General features: G+C 39.3%; 1 long non-coding RNA gene across 1 annotated transcript; it reads left to right on the top strand.

Moving 5' to 3' along the window:
* The first annotated feature begins 6701 nt into the window (after positions 1-6701).
* On the top strand, positions 6702-19239 carry LOC115294816. The gene is made up of 4 exons (XR_003910156.1): positions 6702-6747; positions 7180-7335; positions 11776-11914; positions 19025-19239. It is a non-coding gene; the product is annotated as an uncharacterized LOC115294816 (long non-coding RNA).
* Positions 19240-20194: the final 955 nt, after the last annotated feature.

The following is a 20194-nucleotide window of genomic DNA, read 5'->3' as shown; positions in this document are numbered from 1 at the left end:
TGGTTCAAATTCTTCAACATAGTAGATAGGAACTCGAGATTTGGCCTCAGCAGACCACTACAGATTCCATCATTTCCTTTCACTCTCTACTCCAGCTAAAAACAAGTTGTTTATCCTTCCCTGCACAAGGAAAACTGTGCTTTGCTTCTATATCTTTGTTCTTACTCTGCTCTCTACTTACAATGCCCTTTACCCACCTCCTTGCTCATGACTTGAATATTTCTCCTCCATTCTCCAAAACTCCTTTTGGACATCACCTACTCCCAAGAGTCATTTCTATATCACTTAACCCGGAAGAAAGTTGTTGGCTTTTGATACCCAGTGCCTCTCCCTAACAGTATCATGTTAATCATAACTGTCCACTTTAGTGTCTGTAAGCCTCAAGAGGCAAGGCATGAACTCCCTGTCTCTTAATCTGTTGCACCTGGTACAGAGCCTGGCACACAGAAGCAATATTTAAAATGCTTACTAAACAAATAGCTAAACAAATTTTAAAGAGACAGGACATATTAGAAAACATGAAAATAAATGGTTTCACATTCAAGAGAAAAACACAAAGTTTCTAGTAAGTGCTACTATGACTGAATTTCTGATGCTGTATAAGCATGAAATCCTTGTGGGAAGACTTGAGCAAAACCTGTAGTCAATGGTATAGACTCAGAGCCCAGAAGGTGACTCACATTGAATAGAGTGTATTACATTTAGATCAGAGTAGTCATGGACTTTAGGCCCTCTAAAAATGCAAACTATAATGAGGATTCACCTCTACTCTCTAAATACAGAAGTTAGAGAATAATAGTGAATCAGGAAAATAAAGTAATATTATCTTCACATGACTTGCAGAATAAGTCTCCATTCAACCTCTAGCAAGCAGGAGCCACTAGCAAGAGAGAAAAAAATACCTTATAGGGGCACCTGGGTGGCTCAGTTGGTTGAGCATCCAGCTCCGGGCTCAGGTCATGATCTCACGGTTCATGGGTTCAAGTCCCACATCAGGCTCTGTGCTGACAGCTAGCTCAGAGCCTGGAGCCTGTCTCCCTCTCTCTCTGACCCTCCCCTGATCACATTGTCTCTCTCTCTCAAAAATAAATTTAAAAAACATTTTAAAAAATACCTTACAGACCAAGGGGTAACCCTGGGGAAACCCTTATTCTAGGTACACAGAGGGAACTGAGCTCCCTGAATCCCCCACTGAATATGCCCTTGGATTTCAACCCTGACCAGATAACTAGAAAGGTTTTGGTACTGGGAGCAGTACTATGGTCTGGCTTCTGCACTTACCTTGTTTAGAATCTAATTGGGTGAGGCATGATAGGCAGAAACAACAAAATTATAAAATAGGAGATAATGTGATAGAAAATGAAAATAAATTCTACAACTAAATAGTAAGTAACAGGTTATCAACATATAACACATTTAGTCAGTTTCCAACTAAAGCATGAATTCTACTCTCTTTCTATTTATCTATCTTCCTATTTTCTTTATTATTCTTCCACTTTTCTTCTCTTTCAAGATAAAGACAAAAAGTAAAAAAGTATGAGATTGTGGATTTGGGACTCTATCATAGTGTGTTGTCTGAATCTTGGAAACTTTCCCTAGCACATACACTCACAGATATACACACAACCTCCTGTCATTTCAATAATCATAACTTTTACATGTCTTGAATTATGTCTCCTAAATCATCACTTATGCCACAGGAGACTCTATTGCTATCTTCATAATATCAATATGGACAATTACTTATATTTATGTCCTATCATGAGTTGAGTGTTCCCTACCCAAAAAAGAATTTTGTTTGCCCAGAACCCATTTATGTGACTTAATTTTGAAAAAAAGATCTTTGTATATGAACTTTGTTAAGGATCTCAAAATGATGCCATCTCAACTACCCTAGTGGATGTTAAAACCAATGGTAAGTCTCCTCATGAAAGAAGGGGAACAACACACAGAAGAGAAGAAATGAATGAAGACAGAGGCAGAGATTTGAGTGATGTATCTCCAAGTCAAGGAATACTAAGGATTTCCCACAGCCATCAGAAGTTAGGAGAGAGTTATGGAGTGGATTATCCCTCAGAGACGGAGAACTGTTACTAAGACAGAAACCAGTAAAGCCTGAAAAACAAAACATAGAGCCTTGAGGGGTCAGAAGCCTTTTGAGAAGGGAGGAGTGGAGAAATGAACTCAACACACTGCCAGTTTTCTTCTTAAGATGTTTGTTGAATACTAAGTGTTGATGCTAAATGGGCACAAAGCTAAGAATCCAAGCAGAAAAGCTCCCAGAACATAGTGGAATTTTCAGCAGGCCAGTGATCTGGGGGAATACAGATAAGAGGTCTATAGTCACAAGGTAAACACAAACAACTTTTCACTTGGAACCCTGGGGTACTTACCTTAGGAGCAGAGGCATGCAGAGGTACAGAGGGCCTTGTGAAAACTGTAATTCGACCTTGACACAACTTAGATGGTGATTAGATTGGAATAAGGTGGTCAGCTTCTATTTTATCTATCTAGCTACAGAAAAGGCTAAGCTTCTCTTGAAGAAGAAAACATTATCCAGACTCTCTACAATTTTTCATGCACAACATCTGGCATTGAATCAAAGTTTACCAGACATTCTGTGAATCACGAACAAATGATGTAAGAGAGAGACTGAGGGGAGGGAGTAACAGATCTACTGGTGATTCCGATCTTTGATAGAGCTTTAATATAGCTATGATTAAAATGTTTTGATGAGTAGACTGGTGTACTTTGTCATTTTCTATTAGATTTCACATGCTTTTCTGTTTTAGATGTTGTTTATTTCAACTGCTAATCTACTGGTTCAATTAAATGTTGTTCCTAGTCTCATGAATTCCTAAAATTGGCTCTCTTATACCTACAACTTTATGAAGTGACAACTATCAGTCAGTTAGAAGCCTATGAAAAGGGAAAATACATTAATTTTGCACTTCTAAGGAGAAATAAGCGGAAAAAAATTTTTATCATTGTCCCTGTTTCTGCCTGTGGGTTTAGAAGGGTTTAATAACTTCTTTTTTTTTTTTTTTTGGAGACACACCAATTTTTCTTTTTCATTATTCTTAGTTTATTGTTAATTATTGCTTAGTATATGCTTGGGATTTTGAAGGTTCGTAAGCAAATTGCATTCTTGATTTTTGACATTTTTATCTATAATTACATACTCAATTATAAAACAGATGTTTTTAGAGCTTTTGTTACTTCTTTGAAAAGTGTCTATTTTTGGTCAGGCATCAACAATAAATATAAACTCAATGTTTGAGGCAAGTTGGTAATTCACCCTTAGAAATAATTTGAAAACAAGACATTAAGAATAACTTTTTAATTTATGCTAATAAATTACAAACAGTTGTTATTGCCTTCATTATATAAGTATAATTTGGACAAAATGAACATTAATTTATACAACTTAAGAGTGAACTCAATTTATCTTCAAAAGACTCAGGATAGAGCCAGGAATTATGGTGACAAATTTGACAGTGTAAATACTGTCCCCTAGGAGATACCTTAAGGAACCACTGGGATTATCTCTCAAGGAGTAGGTTATTTTTTTATGGAAAATTCCAGATATTTGGAAATTTGAAATTCATTTCTAACAATTAAGTCTAAAATTATGCCTGAGTTACACCGTAGTCTTGATGATGTGTTTGTGAAGGCTGTGTAGCAACAAAGAGGAATATGAGGAAGAAGACAGAGATTAGAAATGAAGTTCCATATCTTCATTTTGGTTTTTATACTTCTGAAATTGCTTCCCTTTGGGAGAGAGCCCTTTTCATACCTGCTCCATGTCTCTGCTTTTTCCTTCACTTTGTCTTTGCATTAACATTTTCTAGAAATAATCAACCATTGAGAGCAATGCAATGCCACCTTTATTTTTTAAATGTTTTTCAGAATGAAACTTCAGTGTACAGGCATGTAAGTGTAACATGGTGCCCTAGCCATCATTCCCAAGGCTTTAAAAATCTTGATGGAAGTGATAGAAAAGGAAATAATTATTGTTCCAAAGCTGCATAGACTGCGAGTCTTAAAAGAGGTAGAAATGTGACTACTCTTTGGAGGCAAACTTCTTTATTTGTTCAGAGAAAACTAACTAAATAGACTCTTAACTAAATACAATGCAAAAGCAAGTTCCTACTCGGAGAAAAGTGAGAAGAAACTATTAATCTGATTGCAAGCGTTTTAGAAAAGAAAATTTTTTCACAGTAGAATCAAGGATATATTTCTGTGGGCTTTTGTTTCTAAGAAGTGCTCCTTTTCTAAGTATTGCTTTAGATATTGCTCTATGGGTATATTATTACTTGTTCTAGTGAAGGGTATATATATATATATATATATATATATCTTATTTGCATGCTGACAAACACCCAAAAGCTGACATAAAATAGACAGAAAAGCTATTAGAATGATCATACAAAGAAATGGACTAGACTAGGCAAAGCTCAGTCTAAATATCTTTAAAGTTGGACTTCTCACAGGGCTGCTTAGAGGGCGGCTGGCACATCACCTCTGCAATTCTCTAGTGATCAAGGCATTAAAGACGACACCAGATGAAAGGAGCAGAAGAATATTCTCTACCTCTTAGTGTGGGATTAACATGAATGTTCAGGAAAAAAAGGCATTAATGACACAATTTTGGAGACAGCTACTACAATCTGAAGTGAATGACCACAAGACTAAATGACTCAGCTGTGAGAAATGAGGTGCATTTGTGCAGCTGAATTTTGATGATATTGGCTTTGGGCACTCCAGGGTGAGGTTACAGTGGGTTGGAGATGAGGTTATCTCAAAAAAGTGAAGGTATTTCCATCATTAACCAGACGAAGCTGATCCTGAGCCAGAAAACTGAGAAGGTGAGCGTTAGATAGGTCTCAGGGAGAAATTTTTCTTTCTCCTTTTCTTTTTTTTTGTTTTTTTTTTTTCATACTATTTTGATTCTGGACTATAATGGGGGTGCTCAAACTTACTCCAAACAATAGGAACTGCATTGGGACCTGAGATGTGGTGCTAGGTAAAGGAGCTGGTTCTGTAGGGAAACCCAGAAGGGCTATGCAAGGACTGCCCTGAGGGACTATCTTTCATGTACAAAAAACATAAATGGCATTTCCTTGGAATTGTGCAATGTAGGGCATGTGGTTTCTGAAATTAGCCACAGCGAGTAGCAGTTGTGGATTCTGCTCTCCGTTATAGTATTTTCTGACACTGGTAGCAGTCACTTTTGCAGATGCTCACTTCCTAGGACAGATGTGTCAGGCTGGGGAATGGCGTCATTCAGACCCAGCAGATCGCAACAGGAAGCCACAGATGAGTAACAAAAAGAGCTCATTCTCAGACTCCCTGAAGATACATTCCAGTGACCTTTAAGGAGTATTTAAGGAAGACCTCCCATCTCTGCACAAAAGCACTAGGATGCTTGCTAGTAGAACAGGTGGCATACAGATGATTTCATAATATAACATGTATTAGTTTCCTGTGACTGTTGTAAAAAATTACCATAAACCAAGCAGCTTACAACAATATAAATTTATTCTCTCACAGTTCTAGCTGCCAGAAGTCTAAAGTAAATATGGCCCACACTTATAATTGCCAAAAGCCCCAAGAATAAAAGCGGCTGCAGAACATTCATTCACCTCCCTTTGTCCTGAGATTTTGTCACGTTAAATATTGATTGCCTCAGAAGGACATCAATGCCCTTAAACTTTGTCTTAATGTGGCTTTTCTAAACTTCTTAACCCTTGTTGAGAGCACTGGTCTGTTGCAAGCACTCCATCTTTCCTGGAAGCAGAAGATCAAGGTACATGAACAATACACAGAAGGAAATCTATCGGCTCAAAAAGCAAAAGACCAGGTGTACAGTCCCATATATAATCAAAGAACTGAAAATCATTGTATAAAATACCACGTTATACCAAATTAGAAACCAACTTAGTGTTTCGTGATATGGAAGTTATGTCAAACCAGGAACTCTTGTGCCTTGCTGAAAAGAGTATAAACTGCTATAGCCATTCTGGAAAGTGACCTGGTTTATTTATAGTGAGACTGTGAATGCCTTGTGACCCCGTGATTGCATTTCTTGTACAAGTGTGCTTGTCATGGAGTGGTTTGTGGTAGGGAATTAGAGGCATCTCAGGTGACACCATTAGGTCACTGGATAAGTAAATGTGATAGACATACACTATCACATGCTATGAAGCAGGGAGAAGTGATGAACTAGACATAAATGTAGCTAACGGGATACACAAAAATAGAACAAAATGTATAGCCTAAAGCCAAATCAAACACACACACACACACACACAAACATGCATGACACTACATACTTTAGAAGAATATAGACTTAGTTACAAACACAAACATAGTAGAAACAGGTGCCTATGGAAGTGGCTATCAGAAAGGACGGGGGAAAAATAAAAGAAAATAAGGAGCAAATACTTTTTGGGGCCCTTATTGTGTACCTGGCATTGTTAGAAGAGCTTTACATTGACTTATTTCTTTCAACAGCACGGGGATGCAAATATTATTATTATCCTTATTTTACAGTTAAGGAAACTGAGTGGTTACACAGCTGGTAAGTGATCAAGCCAAGACTGAAACCTAGCAAGTCTGGAATGAGACTCTATATGTCCTGGCTCTCCTGAGGCTTCAGATCCAGAGCAACACTAATGCTGAGGAATATGACTAGTTCAGCATTCTGCCACAGAGGTCCCAAAATAAATCAACCAATTACTCCAGGTATTATTAAATGAGAATAACTGGCTAACGATGACTGCATTGAAGGATTCAATTTCTATCAGAAGGTCACTTTCTTTTTTTTTTTAATTTATTTTTGAGAGACAGAGAGAGACAGTGCAAGCAGGGGAGGGTCAGAGAGAGAGGGAGACACAGAATCCGAAGCAGGCTTCTAGGCTCTGAGCTGTCAGCACAGAGCCCGACATGGGCTCGAACACACGAACCGCGAGATCATGAACGGAGCTGAAGCCAAACGTTTAACTGACTGAGCCACCCAGGCACCCCCAGAAGGTCACTTTCATGAAAAATCTCTTCCTCATTTCTTTCTAGCATGGAGTCCAAACCATTTTAAGTTTATAGTCAATGACATCTGAACAATGCTTATAATCTCAGTAGAAGCATATAGTTTTATGTTGTGTGCTCCTTTTATTTTAGAACCAAAGCCCCACTCTTAGTGTTGAGCTTTATACATGAACCCCAACATCTCCCTGGAAAGTGGACATTAAGAATGAAAATGAAAGACACTTTGGAATGTGGAAGGAAATACTGGAGAGTTGAAGGTAGAAAGGAATCCAGATAACTGGGCATAAGGTAAGTTCAATACCAGCAATCTGTGCACCAGTAGAGGTCCTAAAATGCTTCTTAAGACAGAAGGTTAAAAAGAGATGTAATGAAAATAATTCTATAGTCCCCAGCCTTGAGGACACTGCAATCAGTATATGGACTAGGAGGCAAGGTAGGAAAGGAGAAGACAGTCATCAGTAAGGCTGCTTAGAAGAAGGTGTTGGTTGACTAATAAAACCTGTGTTTTTAGAAATGAAATTAAAAAAGGGTCTGGGAATGAGAAGAGGGGGAGCATGAAAAGGAAAGGGAGGGAAAAGAAGAAGGGGGAAAAGAAAGAGAGGGAATGAGTGGAAGCCGAGGGGAGAAAGAGAAAAGAGAGCGAGCTAAGATGCAAGAGCAGAGAAAACAAATGATCCATTCAGTCTCATAAAAATAAACATGCCCTTTACGAAGTGGCTGAAAATCTTTTCAAGTCTAGTCCCTGGAAAAATCCTACTGGAGTGAAAATCAGTTGCTTATACTCTCCCCCCAGACCCCAATTCCCCACACACAACCACCTCTTTCCTTCACTGTATTAAGAGCAGAATTTATGTGCAGGTTAAACGAAAATGGCAACAGACATCTTCCCCGTGTTATTTATATGTGGATATCTTACTATGTGTGACATGTGGGCCAATTTTTCATTTGCTTTCAGATCAAGAGCCTGTCTGTCGCCTCTCAGGCTTTGTATCACAGAAGCTTGCCAACTACAGCTTCCATAGCCCTTTCCCTACTAGCTTTTGGTTAGTTTTGCCAAGACATAGTTTAGCCAAGGTTAGTGGGGAATGGGCAGTTGGGGAGAGAAAGAAGCCAGGGTATTTCTTCCACTTCCCTCACTGCAGACAATGTCTCCAGGGGTGCCTATGCCTCTTCCATGACCTCAGTTCCTACCAGACACACCTTCTCCAAGTTTTCGGCTCCAGCCAGGTGACTGGGCATTGGTAGCACTATCTCCTCCTGTTGTCCCTCCTCCCTAGAGATGCTAGCAGCATCTTCAGCAGTTCATCTCTCAGTTAAGCTACCTTCCCTTGTTTTCTGCTCCTAAAGCAACTCTATATCTACTTCCCCTTATTCAATAGAGTTTCCTCTACTGAACTATCTGGCACAGCCGTTTTTCTGTCTGGACCCTGTATGAAACTCTTGCCAAGTATACTCATACAGCGCAGGATCGTACACAACCCAGCCTTCCTGTTTTCTATTCTCTTGGGTGACTGGCAGAATAATAGACACCTCCACCCTAAGTTATCCACATCTGAACCTCAGAAACCTGTGAATGTGTTCTCCCATGTGGTAAAAGGAATTCTGCAGATGTGATTAAGTTAAATTTCTTGAGATGGGAAGACTACCCTGGATTGTCCAGATGGACCCAATGTAATCACAATGCTCTTATAAGGAACAAAGGGAAATAGAGGGTCAGTGTCAGAAAAGATGTTACTGTGGAAGCAGAGGCCGAAGTGATACAATTGTTGAAGAAGGCCAGAGGCCAATGAATGCAGACAACTTCCAGATGGAAAGACAAGTCAAGAACATTCAAGCCCTTATGATCTTTATTTGAGCCCATGAAACCCATTTGGATTCCTGACCTCTAAAACTATAAGATAATAAATTTGCATTATTTAAAGCCACTAAGTTTGTTCTAGTGTATTACAGCAGCAACAGGAAGCTAATACATACTTCACGTGTCACCCACCCCAGGGATCAGAGAACACTAAAACTACTGGAAGAATCACAGGATCGTTTGTTCATGGGAGAGCAAAAGTGATAACCCCTTCCCCTGAGGGCCAACCAGACTTAATACCAGGTATCAATGGGCACAGATAGGGAGATCTTAATACAAACTAGAGAATGGTAGGAATTCACCCAAAACCTGTTTGGCAAGTAAAACACCTTATCTTTCAATAATGGTGTGGAATAATATTATCAAAGCTACTTTTTATCACATTTCAGTGTCCTTTCTAAAAGAACATAAAGGAAATTTTCTGAGTTCAGAATCAGAAATAATTTTGTTCACCTACATAACTACCTTGACTTTACTTAACAGATTCTGTAAAAGTTGTTCATGTCATCCTTCCCGTTCCAGTTGGCTGTTAGAAGATTTAAAGGCCAAGTTATAGCCCACCTGTGACCACAGCACAGGACTTTAGGATATTCCTTTGTGAACTAACCTTGCTTCTGACTCTGTTGTATTATCCTATCTTCTTTTTCCTTCATGTCATTTATTTCAAATATATTTCCTGTTTATGACATACACTATAAAAATGCAGTTAGGACCCTTTGATGTACACCAGTCAGATAAAGGGGAAAAGACTTCTCCAACGTAACCCTATCAGGCCTCCTTCAGCATTCTGGTCAATACTACAGACAGGCAGCAAAGAACTGCTGGTGAATAGAGCTTTAAATCTGCAGACACTAGAAGATCCCAGGTTAGGGATAAGGCACTCCCAGCAAATGACATTAGCCTAAGTATTTTTTTTTTCATTCCTTTCCTAAAAAAGAAAAAGAAAGGAACACACACGTGCTTCAGGACATATCAGGACTGCACATAAAACAGACCCAAGAATGTTCCTTTGGACTCCTCCATATCACTTCCCATCTTAAATAAAATTTTGCAGGAAGAATTTTATACCTGGATAAAAATAGCTAAGCCCCAAACAGCTGCTATTCATAATGATTATTTGAGGATTTATAATATGCAGGATATAATCACTACCCGAATTAACAGTATAGAGGAAAGGCATCAGGTAACTGATCTTCAGGCCAAAATATCCTGACAGCAGGGAACATAATTGCTTATTTATACAAATGGTCTGTGCACTCAGGCATTCTGTGTAAATAGATCATTATAGCCATTTCCAAGACATTATAATCCATTAAGTAAATTAGACATGCTTTACAAGTCCTAATAATACAGTCCCATGACCAAATATCTCCAGAAACATTTATCCAATTCATCTCTCAGACTGGCCTAACTTTAAGTGAGGGCATTCGACTGAGAAAGCTATCAAATGGTTCTATTTTGAGAAAAGGCAGGAGCAGAATCTCAAAGTTCAGGGAGTTGATGCCTTTTTTTGTGCTGCTGAATAATAAATGATTATTCAGAACCAACCCCTAAGTTTAAAGTCAGTAAATTATGACATTTTTTATATAGTTTATTACCAAGTTGGTTTCCATAAAACACCCAGTGCTCTTCCCCACGATGGGGCTATTCTCTTTATTTATTATGTATAGTTAATGATTTTCTTCTGAACAGCTCGAGTAGGCTTCATCTTCCTTGCTATCATGACTTCTGATTGCCTAAGATTACAAATTCCTGGGCCTTTTCCCAGAACAGGTCTACCCCCTCCCGCCCACCCCCATCACCTCTTGCCTGGACCATTCTGGTAGTCTTCTACTGAGCTCCTTGCTGCTGGTCCTTCTTCACCTAATCTTCTAATGTTTGGTAGCAGATGAATCTTCCTTAAGCAAAACTAACAAGTATATTTTGCTTTTCCACATATACTGATGTATATTTTCTTGTTTAATTATTAGAGCAATCTAAGAAAAACTAAATCATTTCCCTGACCAAATCTATTCAGTGGTTCTCATTGCCCTCCATCCAGGGGACCTTGGGTTTCAGTTTCCCCAGGAGAGTCCCAATTTACAGCCACTATTGTGACAGAAATCGTAAGAGTATCCCCCTTTCACTCTCAAAAGTGCCCCAGGTTTGGTCAATAATATTACTGTTCAAATATAAAGTAAAGTTGAAACTCTTTGACTTAACGATTCATATCACTCTTGCACAGGAATTGATCCAGACATAATGTGGTAAACGTAAGCCTGCAATCCCAGAAAATACAAGGGACCCAACTAACCACTTTGTGACTATTTACCCCAGACATTTATGACCCTTTAGGATCATGGAGCCTGTGGGCTGGAAGCCACCTTCCAATTCAAGCGACTTCACCATTTCAGCAAAGAGCAAAGGAAGTCACAACTAGCTGATGATGGAACCAGATACACGTATGGGTGCCTTCTAACCCTTGACCCAGGGTGTTTTCATTCTGCAAAGAACACATATCATCAGGAAGGGTGAATCTGAGAAAGACTTTTTCTCCCCATATTAGGAATAAATTTTGGATTGAGTTGTTTACATTCCTCTGTGCCTGCAGTCAGGACAGCATCTAAGAGGACTCTCCGGGGTAAGGGGTGAAATCTGTTCTTGTGAAATAGTGAAGCTAAAGACTCAAATCACACTCACAACCTCAAGGTCATTGACACCACCGATGCAGTAAAGAAAGGAAACCTAAGCACATTTTTAATTAAAACTGGGGCCTCACACCCAACTGCCCAAACAAAATTATAAATAAGTCTCCAGCTTCCTTTGTGCACTTGTTTTTTTCCCTAACCTCTAAGCAGGATCTCAGCTCCTTGTCTTTCATTTCTTTTCAGGCCTTTTTTCTTCCTTTGGATCTCTCCACCAGGAATAGGAGAGCCAGGTACCAAGCCTGGGTCTCGCATCATTCCTGTGCTGCTGCCAAGGCCACACTGACTGGATGAGTAGTAACCAACAACAGGACACCATAGCCAGGTTACCTTACAGTGTATTTCTTCTTTCTGCTTTGAATTGTTGCACTCCGGCAGCTTCAAAGGTGTTTTAGGAAAAAGATTACAAGTTTGAAGTAGGCAGGGGGTAGTGGGGAACGTGAGGGGGTGTTGTTTAAAGGACAGAGAGTTTAAGGAACATCTAGGTGGCTCAGTTGGTTAAATCTCCAACTCTTGGTTTTGGCTCACATCATGATCTCATGGTTCCTGAGACGGAGCCACATATCCATCTCTGTGGTGACAGTGAAGAGCCTGCTTTGGATTATCTCTCTCCTTCTCTCTCTGCCTCTCTCCCTTTCTCTCTCAAAGCAAATAAATAAACTTAAAAAAAAAACACAAATAGCCAAAGTAATGTTGAAAAGGCATCACAATTCCGGACTTCAAGCCGTATTACAAAGCTTTAATCATCAAGACAGTATGGTACTGGCACAAAATCAAACACTCAGATCAATGGAAAAGAATAGAGAGCCCAGAAATGGACCCACAAATATATGACCAACTAACTAATCTTTGACAAAACAGGAAAGAATATCCAATGGAATAAAGACAGTCTCCTCAGCAAATAGTGCTGGGAACACTGGACACAGACATACAGAATAATGAACCTAGACCACTTTCTTACGCCATACACAAAAATTAAAAAATGGATGAAAGACCTAAACATAAAACAGGAAGCCATCAAAATCCTAGAGGAGAAAACAGATAGAAACCTCTATGACCTCGGCTGCAGCAACTTCTTACTCAAGATATCTCTGGAGTCAAGGGAAACAAAAGGAAAAATAACTATTGGGACCTCATCAAGATAAAAAGCTTCTGCACAGTGAAGGAAACAATCAGCAAAACTAAAAGGCAACCAACGGAATGGGAGAAGATATTTGCAAATGATATATCAGATAAAGGGTTACTATCTAAAATCTATAGAGACTTTATAAAACTCAACACCCAAAAAACAAATAAACCAGTGAAGAAATGGGAAAAAGATATAAATAGACACTTTTCCAAAGAAGACATCCAGATGGCCAAGAGACACATGAAATGATTTTCAACATCACTTACTATCAGAAAAATATAAATCAAAAGAACAATAAGATACCACCTCACACCTGTCAGAATAGCTAAAATTAACAACTTAGGAAACAACAGATGTTGGTAAGGATGTAGAGAAAGAGGAAGCCTTTTGCACTGCTGGTAAGAATGCAAACTGGTGCAGCCACTCTAGAAAACAGTATGGAGGTTTCTCAAAAAGTTAAAAATAAAACTACCCTATGACCCAGCAACTGTATTACTAGGTTATCCAAAGGATACAGAAATGCTAATTCGAAGGGCACATGCACTCCAATGTTTACAGCAGCACTATCAACAACAGCCAAATTATGGAAAAAGCCCAAATGTTCATCAACCAAAGAATGGATAAAGAAGATATAATAAATAAATATATATATATATATATATACACACATACATACACACACATACAAACACAGACACACACACACAGACACACACATGCACACACAATGGAATATTGCTCAGTGATCAAAAAGAATGAAATCTTGCCATTTGCAACAATAGGAATGGAACTAGAATGCATTATGCTAAGCAAAATAAGTCAGTCAGTCATATGTGGAAGTTTAAGAAACAAAACAAGTGACCATAAGGGAAAAGAAGTAAAAACAAGATAAAAACAGAGAGGGAAACAAACCATAACTCTTAAATACAGAGAACAATCTGCAGGCTGCTGGAGGGGTGTTGGGCTGAGAGATGAGCTAAATGGGTGATGGGTGTTAAGGAGGGCACCTGTGATGAGCACTGGGTGTTCTGTGTAAGTGATAAATCACTAAATACATGTCAACTAACATGGATTAAATTCAACTTTTTAAGTTATAAATAAATAAATAATCCTTCACAGCTTTGAAAAAAATTTTTTAAATAAAGGGCATAGAGTTTTAGTTTCATAAAATGAAACTTTTCTAGAGATCTATGCACTACAGTGTGCATAGAGGCACCTCTACTGTAATGTACACTTTTAAAAGGTTAATATGGTAAATTTTATGTCATATATTTTTCAAAGAAAAAAGCATGAGGTAGGTGAGGTGGTTAGTTTTCTGTGTCAACTTGGCTGGACTATACCTGTTCAATCAGACAATGATCCAGGTGTGCTGTGAAGGCATTTTGTAGATGTGACTAAATCTACCATTAGTTGACTCTCAGGGAGATTATTCTAAATAGTTTGGGACTAACTCGGTCACCTGCAATGCCTTAAAAGCAGAGCCGAGTCTTCCCTGAGGAAGAAAAAGTCTGCCTATGGAAAGGAGCTTAATTTCCTGTGCAAGAGTTCCAGCCTGCTCATCCTGAAGCCCAGTCATATGAATTCCAAACAACCCACAGATTTTGAACTTGTCTTACCAGAACCCACAATCCTATAAGCCAATGCCTTTCAATAAATCTCTTAATTTCTAACTCCCACCACTGCTTCTTTGGTTCAAGCCTGACTGATATAGTGGGACAGGAGACTCGTGGCTTTTTTCCCTTATGTTGTAGAATTATATAGCAGGAGAGGAAGCCATAGATTTCCAAGTGACATATATTTCAGGTTTAGCCAGATCTAGCCCTTCCAGCAGTCAGTAAAATTCCAGTGGAAATAGCCACCTCACTGGGAATCATTCTCCTTCCTCTTTTCTACCCCAACTCCAAGTCTTTGACACTTACCCATCAGAGTTTTATATACATGACTTCCCAAAGGAGTAGCCACTGATTCTCAATCCTGGCTTCACATTAGAATTCCCTGGGGTAAGCTTTAACAATACTGAGAACTAATCCCACACCAGACCATATGGTCCTGAATCCTGGGAATAGAGCCTGGGTATTTTTTTTTTTATCAGTTCCTAGATGACAATGGTGACTCAGGTTGACAGGCCCCGGATTTGACTGGGCAGTAGTAGTTATAACTTCAGTGTCAGCTGAAATCACTCTGCCCTAGATAATCTAGGTAAGACTGAAATCCCACTTACTACTTATAGAAAGCTCAATGTCCTTGCCAAGGTTTCTTCAAATTTACCAGGGCACTTATGGTCCTATGATAGGGTTACCAGATTCAGCAAATAACAATATAGGATACCCAGTTCAACAGCAGAATTTTTCAATTAATTGAAAAGGGCTGAATATAAGACATTTAAGGCATCCTGACAAAGTCAATACATGCTTCAGGATAAAATTAGGCCATGAAATATAACGGCCTAAACTGTATACAGAATGCCTGGCAATCCTATGACCCATGGACCTGCCTCAGTCCAAGCACCTTCCCTCACTGAATTGGTTTGATTCAAGTCTGCTTGCAATCCTATGTTCTGAGTTCCCCATCTAGAATTCAGATGTCCATCTCACTTTGCTGGAGGTCTGAGGAGGAGGCGGGGTGTTAATACTGTAGCAACACAACCAAAAATTGCAGAAGAGGCACCTTGTGCTCTAGGGTTGCTCTTATTTCACTATTTTGTCTAGTCTTGTCCTCATCCTGTTCTATTACCCCTGCTCTCCTCTGCTTCTCCCATGAGTTGTGGTTGAGCAGCCTTTTTAGTTTCCTTCTCATTCTCCTGCTTAAAGTGCCTTACCTAGAAAAGCCCTTCTTTATGAGAGATTCTAGTACCACCTTGGAAAGGCATTTATTTTTCACCCAGGTCCATGATTATGTTAATATCTTCAATGTTAACAAATATTAATTTGGGGCCACCAGAGTTTGGGGAGCCATTTTCTGCATTTTAGTATTCAGTTAGGGACATCTGCCTCTGTTTTCCACTCAACATTGGCCTTCTGAGTGGATGAATGTGGACTAGAAAAGCTGGATTGCCTCAAGCTGCCCAGCCCACTAGCCTAACTGGTTAGCCAAAATGAACAATGTTACAAGTCAGCCTCTGGGTTTAACATAGTTTTCCAACACACCCTAACCATCAGCAGGCCCTGGGCCTGTGAAGAGTATAGTTTCTGACCCCCAGCCTAGACTTGGAGAATCAAAACCAAGATGGGGGTGATCTGAATGCTTAGCCAAGTTTAGGAAACACTGGTCTAAGTACTTAAAGTCTGTGTTAAAATGCAAACAAAGGCATTTCCAACAGAGAAGACTTAACATCAACTGGCTCCATCCTTCTGAGGAGGGAAGACCCAGTGTGGCAGCTCACCTTACATCTCTAGGTCTAATTCTCACCTGTTGGGATGTTGGGTCAGAAAGCCCTCAATGTCCCTCCCAACTCTAGCATTCTAGAATTCTGCACCACTAGATGCAAAAAAAGGCCTCCAGCTATGATCCAGGGCACTGACACATGAGAGGGAACAAAGCCAGGAAGAGATCATTGTTAAGAGGCCACAGAGTGAGAAAGAAAGCAAAGCCCTGTTGGAAAGGATACTTGAAACTGGAGGATTCTGAGTGCAGAGAGAATTCAACAGGCACTTGGGGGAGACAGGAGTGACTAAGAGCACAGATGGGAGACCTTCACATCATTAGATCACTGTGCCCCAGGACAGTCTTACTTTACCTCTTCATATAAAAATTATGGCCAGATGTTCCCAATATTTATGGGGGAGAAGCCGGCCTACTTACACTCTCACTAAGAATTTTAGCGTGAGTGTTAAAAAAGGGGAATGCGATACCACTGAAGTACTAATGGAGCAAGCTGTTTCATTCCCCAAAATACCGAACTTTCGGCTCAGCAACACATTTAACACACGCAAGCGGTTGACTCAACTTGGAGGTGCAACATTTAGAAAATGATCTGCAGCACGTTTTTAGATGTGTTGTGGAGAGTATGTCAGACTCAGGCTCAGGCATCCATAAAGGGCACAGAAAAGGAAAGGACAGTTTCTATGACACTTAATCATCCCTGAAAAAATAGCTGCTCGTCACCCAGGACAAGTCTCCTCTCGCTATTCCTTTACTTAGAAATGAATTGATGTCTGAACAAATTTTAATTCAGATTTGAATGCTTCAAATCACTCATGCAATATAAAAATACAAGTGACAAAATGCCATTTATACCCATTGTTCAAATAAAACTAAGATTTTCAGGAAGGAAATCTAGAACATTGAAAGACGTTCCAAAGCATTAAGTGCAACTACCTCAAAGAAATGTAACCAAATGATTAAAACACTGGTAAAGAAGGCAACATTTCTGGAATGTTAATTCCATATAAAATAAAATTTAAAAATAAGAGAAAGTGAGTGTAGTGTGTTGAAAGAAGAAAAAGAATATACTGAGAACCCCTCTCATAATGAGTTTCCTAAAGGAAAAGGTGGAAGGAAGAGTGGCAAAAAGGCAAGCTGTGCTCTTCTGTGGGGTTAGTGGCGGCCTCAGATGGAGCTCCAGATGTGGCACATTGAGACGTATGTCCCAGGAGCCCTGTGGGAGCAGCCAGAGGACAGACTGAAAGAAGGAGGAAACCAGGAGTCAGAGAGCTCAAATTATGCATCCATGATCCTGGGTAAGAAACTCGGTTGCTGTGCCTATGTTCTTATTGACAGATGGAGTGTACAATGCCAAGCTCACGGTATGATTAAAGAACTAGAAATCCTGCAGAAGTCCACACCATATAGTAAGTACCTAATAAAGAGTAGCTACTGATAGGACCTGAAATCCTCATTATGTTTTATTGTTATTACTGTGTACTAGAGACTTCTGGAGGCATGCACATTATAAATTGTCACACGTTCCCCATCTAAGAGCTATTACTTGTCTCTAGTCATGTCATCAAGCCTGTATTTTCTAATAAAAACCAACATACCAATGTCACAATTGTGAAGACTGAGAAACAAGACTGACAAATTTTGATGACAGCAAAGTAAGAAGGAAACATGGGTGACATACAGAATAGGCCTGGTATGCGTGCATAGGCAATAGGAAATCAGAATAAATGTCCTGTGTGTTCCAGAGGAAGAACCTTTAAAACTGGGGTAACAAGGGGTTGAATACAAAATCTAACTCTCCTACAAGTCTGCCCCTAGAGTTTGCCTCTCTGAGGGTTCTGGAGCCTGACTGCCCAGATTTGAACCTCAACGCTGCCACTCTCTCTCTAGCTGTGTCTTGCCTCCTCTGATACCATGGAGAAATGCTACAATGTATCTCAGGGGTTGTTGCGAGGGTTACAGGTACTCAATGTGGAGGGACACTTTTTAAAGGGCCAGTACAGTTATTAAAATCAATGTTATTTACTCAGCAAGATGTCATAGAAGCCCTGAGTAAGGCTTTTAATTACTTTTTTGCAACTATTACTACTATTTTTTATCGTTTCTAATACTCTCATTAATTAAACCTCTCAAAATCACAAGTTAATAAGTCTCAACATTTGTGAGTATAGAGGACTCCTTTTTTCAACCAGTTTTAAGTTTATGCATGACTATTAGTAATGATTGATTGAAAAAAATACATTATTTCAATAAAGTTTCTTAAGCAGCATTAGTATTATTTTTAGTAAGTAAAGTACTACTTGCTAAAGGTTTTTTAAATTCAACCAATTAAAAAATCCAAAAAAAGACACTGAAACTAATATAACACTATATGTCAACTATACTGGAAAAAAATACAAGAAAAAATTCCCAAAGTAATTCCAAATCCAAGTACCTAAAGTAACAATCAACATCACATTCACATAAATCTAGGCATATCTCCAATTAGGTAGAGAGTCAGACAGATAAATAATTTCAGAAAAATGATTTACACTTGGGAGAGTTTTGCAGAGAATTGGGTTGGAAAAGGAGAGAGATGGGGAAAAGAGTGAGTCAGGCTGTAAGAATTTGATGAAATCTTTTCCAGAACTCTCTCCGTTTTGTTGTGGGTCATGACTGTAAAGGAATCTAAGTGGACAAGATGGAGAACTTTACCACATTCAGTTACGATCCCTTGTGTCTCCCTCCTCTTCTGGAAGTTAAAACGGACTGAATGCAGAACGCCCTGCCACCCTGGTCAGCCACAAGGGCCGATCCTGACTTCAAAAGGCAGCAGCCAAAGGAGCAGTAACCTCAGCAGTGACCATCTCGCCAAATATAGCTAATAAAATTTAAATCACTTGAAGTTTCGTTCAAAATAAATATGTTTCTAATCTGTGTTTTCAGGGATCTTCACTAATGCTGACATTCTTGGCTTGGAAGCACTAGAGCTTTCTCTCTAAAGAAGACAGGTCCAGGAACAGATGTGAGGAGGCGGGTGGCCATGGAATGGCATGGACAGGCTGCGACTGAGATTTGACTACTTCTGACAATCATACATAAAAGAGAAGGGAGGGAGCAGGCGCAGGACATTTAGAATTACCTGTGTACAGTCAGACGAATCCCTTTCAACATTTTGCTCCTGAATAAATAAACCATGCTCCTTCCATTCTGTTGATGTCCACTGTTCGCCAAACCCCAGTTAAAATGCCTGTAAGTCATCCCACTGTTAGTGCTACGATGACCCAAACACTTTGTAGAACTGCACGGAAGTCCCTTCAGTACTATAGTCTCTTGCATTTCTACAAGCAAGTTATATTTTAGGAACTTCTAATGGATCTATAAAAACTTCTTTTTACAAACCCTGGCAATTATATCTGCCACAAGATGGTTTTAAGCATATTAATAAAAGTATTAGTAACTGACTCTTTTAAATTACACTTTATGATCACCGATCAAAAGGATGTGACTTTGAGATTTTCTGCACTAAGAGGATTATTTTAAACAATCCCCTCAAAGAGAGTTTAGAGATTTTTCTAAATAAGAGGTTTAAATCTTACAAAAGGCAAATTAAGTCATATTTTACCATACCGATCAAAATACACCCTAAAAATAATGATCCCTGACCAGTGGTCAATTGATCATAAATTTTTATGGTCAGGTCCAGTAAAGTGACCTCTTGTTATGCACTGCATTATGTCCCTCCAAAATTAATATGTTCAAGACCTAATCCCCAATGTATTTAGAAATAAAGCCTCTAGGGTGGAGGGTGGTGATTAACATTAAATGAGGTCGTCAAGGTGGGTCCTCATCCAATCAGACTGTCGTCTTTATAAGAAGAGACACCAGCTTTCTCTCTCTCCCTTCTCTCCGCCTCCTCTCTTCCCTGCACAAAGCACAGAGGAAAGGCTTTGTGGGGACACAGTGAGAAGGCAGCTGTCCACTAGTCAGGAAGAGAACTCTCACCAGAAGTCAACCCTGACGGCATCCTGATCTTGGATTTCCACCTCCAGAACTATAGAAAATAGATTTCTGCATACTGTGGTGTTTTGTTATAACAGCCCAAGCTGACTGATA

This window comes from Suricata suricatta, chromosome 6 (genome assembly GCF_006229205.1).
Source record: "Suricata suricatta isolate VVHF042 chromosome 6, meerkat_22Aug2017_6uvM2_HiC, whole genome shotgun sequence".
In the NCBI taxonomy this organism is placed as follows: domain Eukaryota; kingdom Metazoa; phylum Chordata; class Mammalia; order Carnivora; family Herpestidae; genus Suricata; species Suricata suricatta.
Note: the sequence above shows the minus strand (reverse complement) of the source record. Positions and strands in the feature narration are given on the sequence as shown.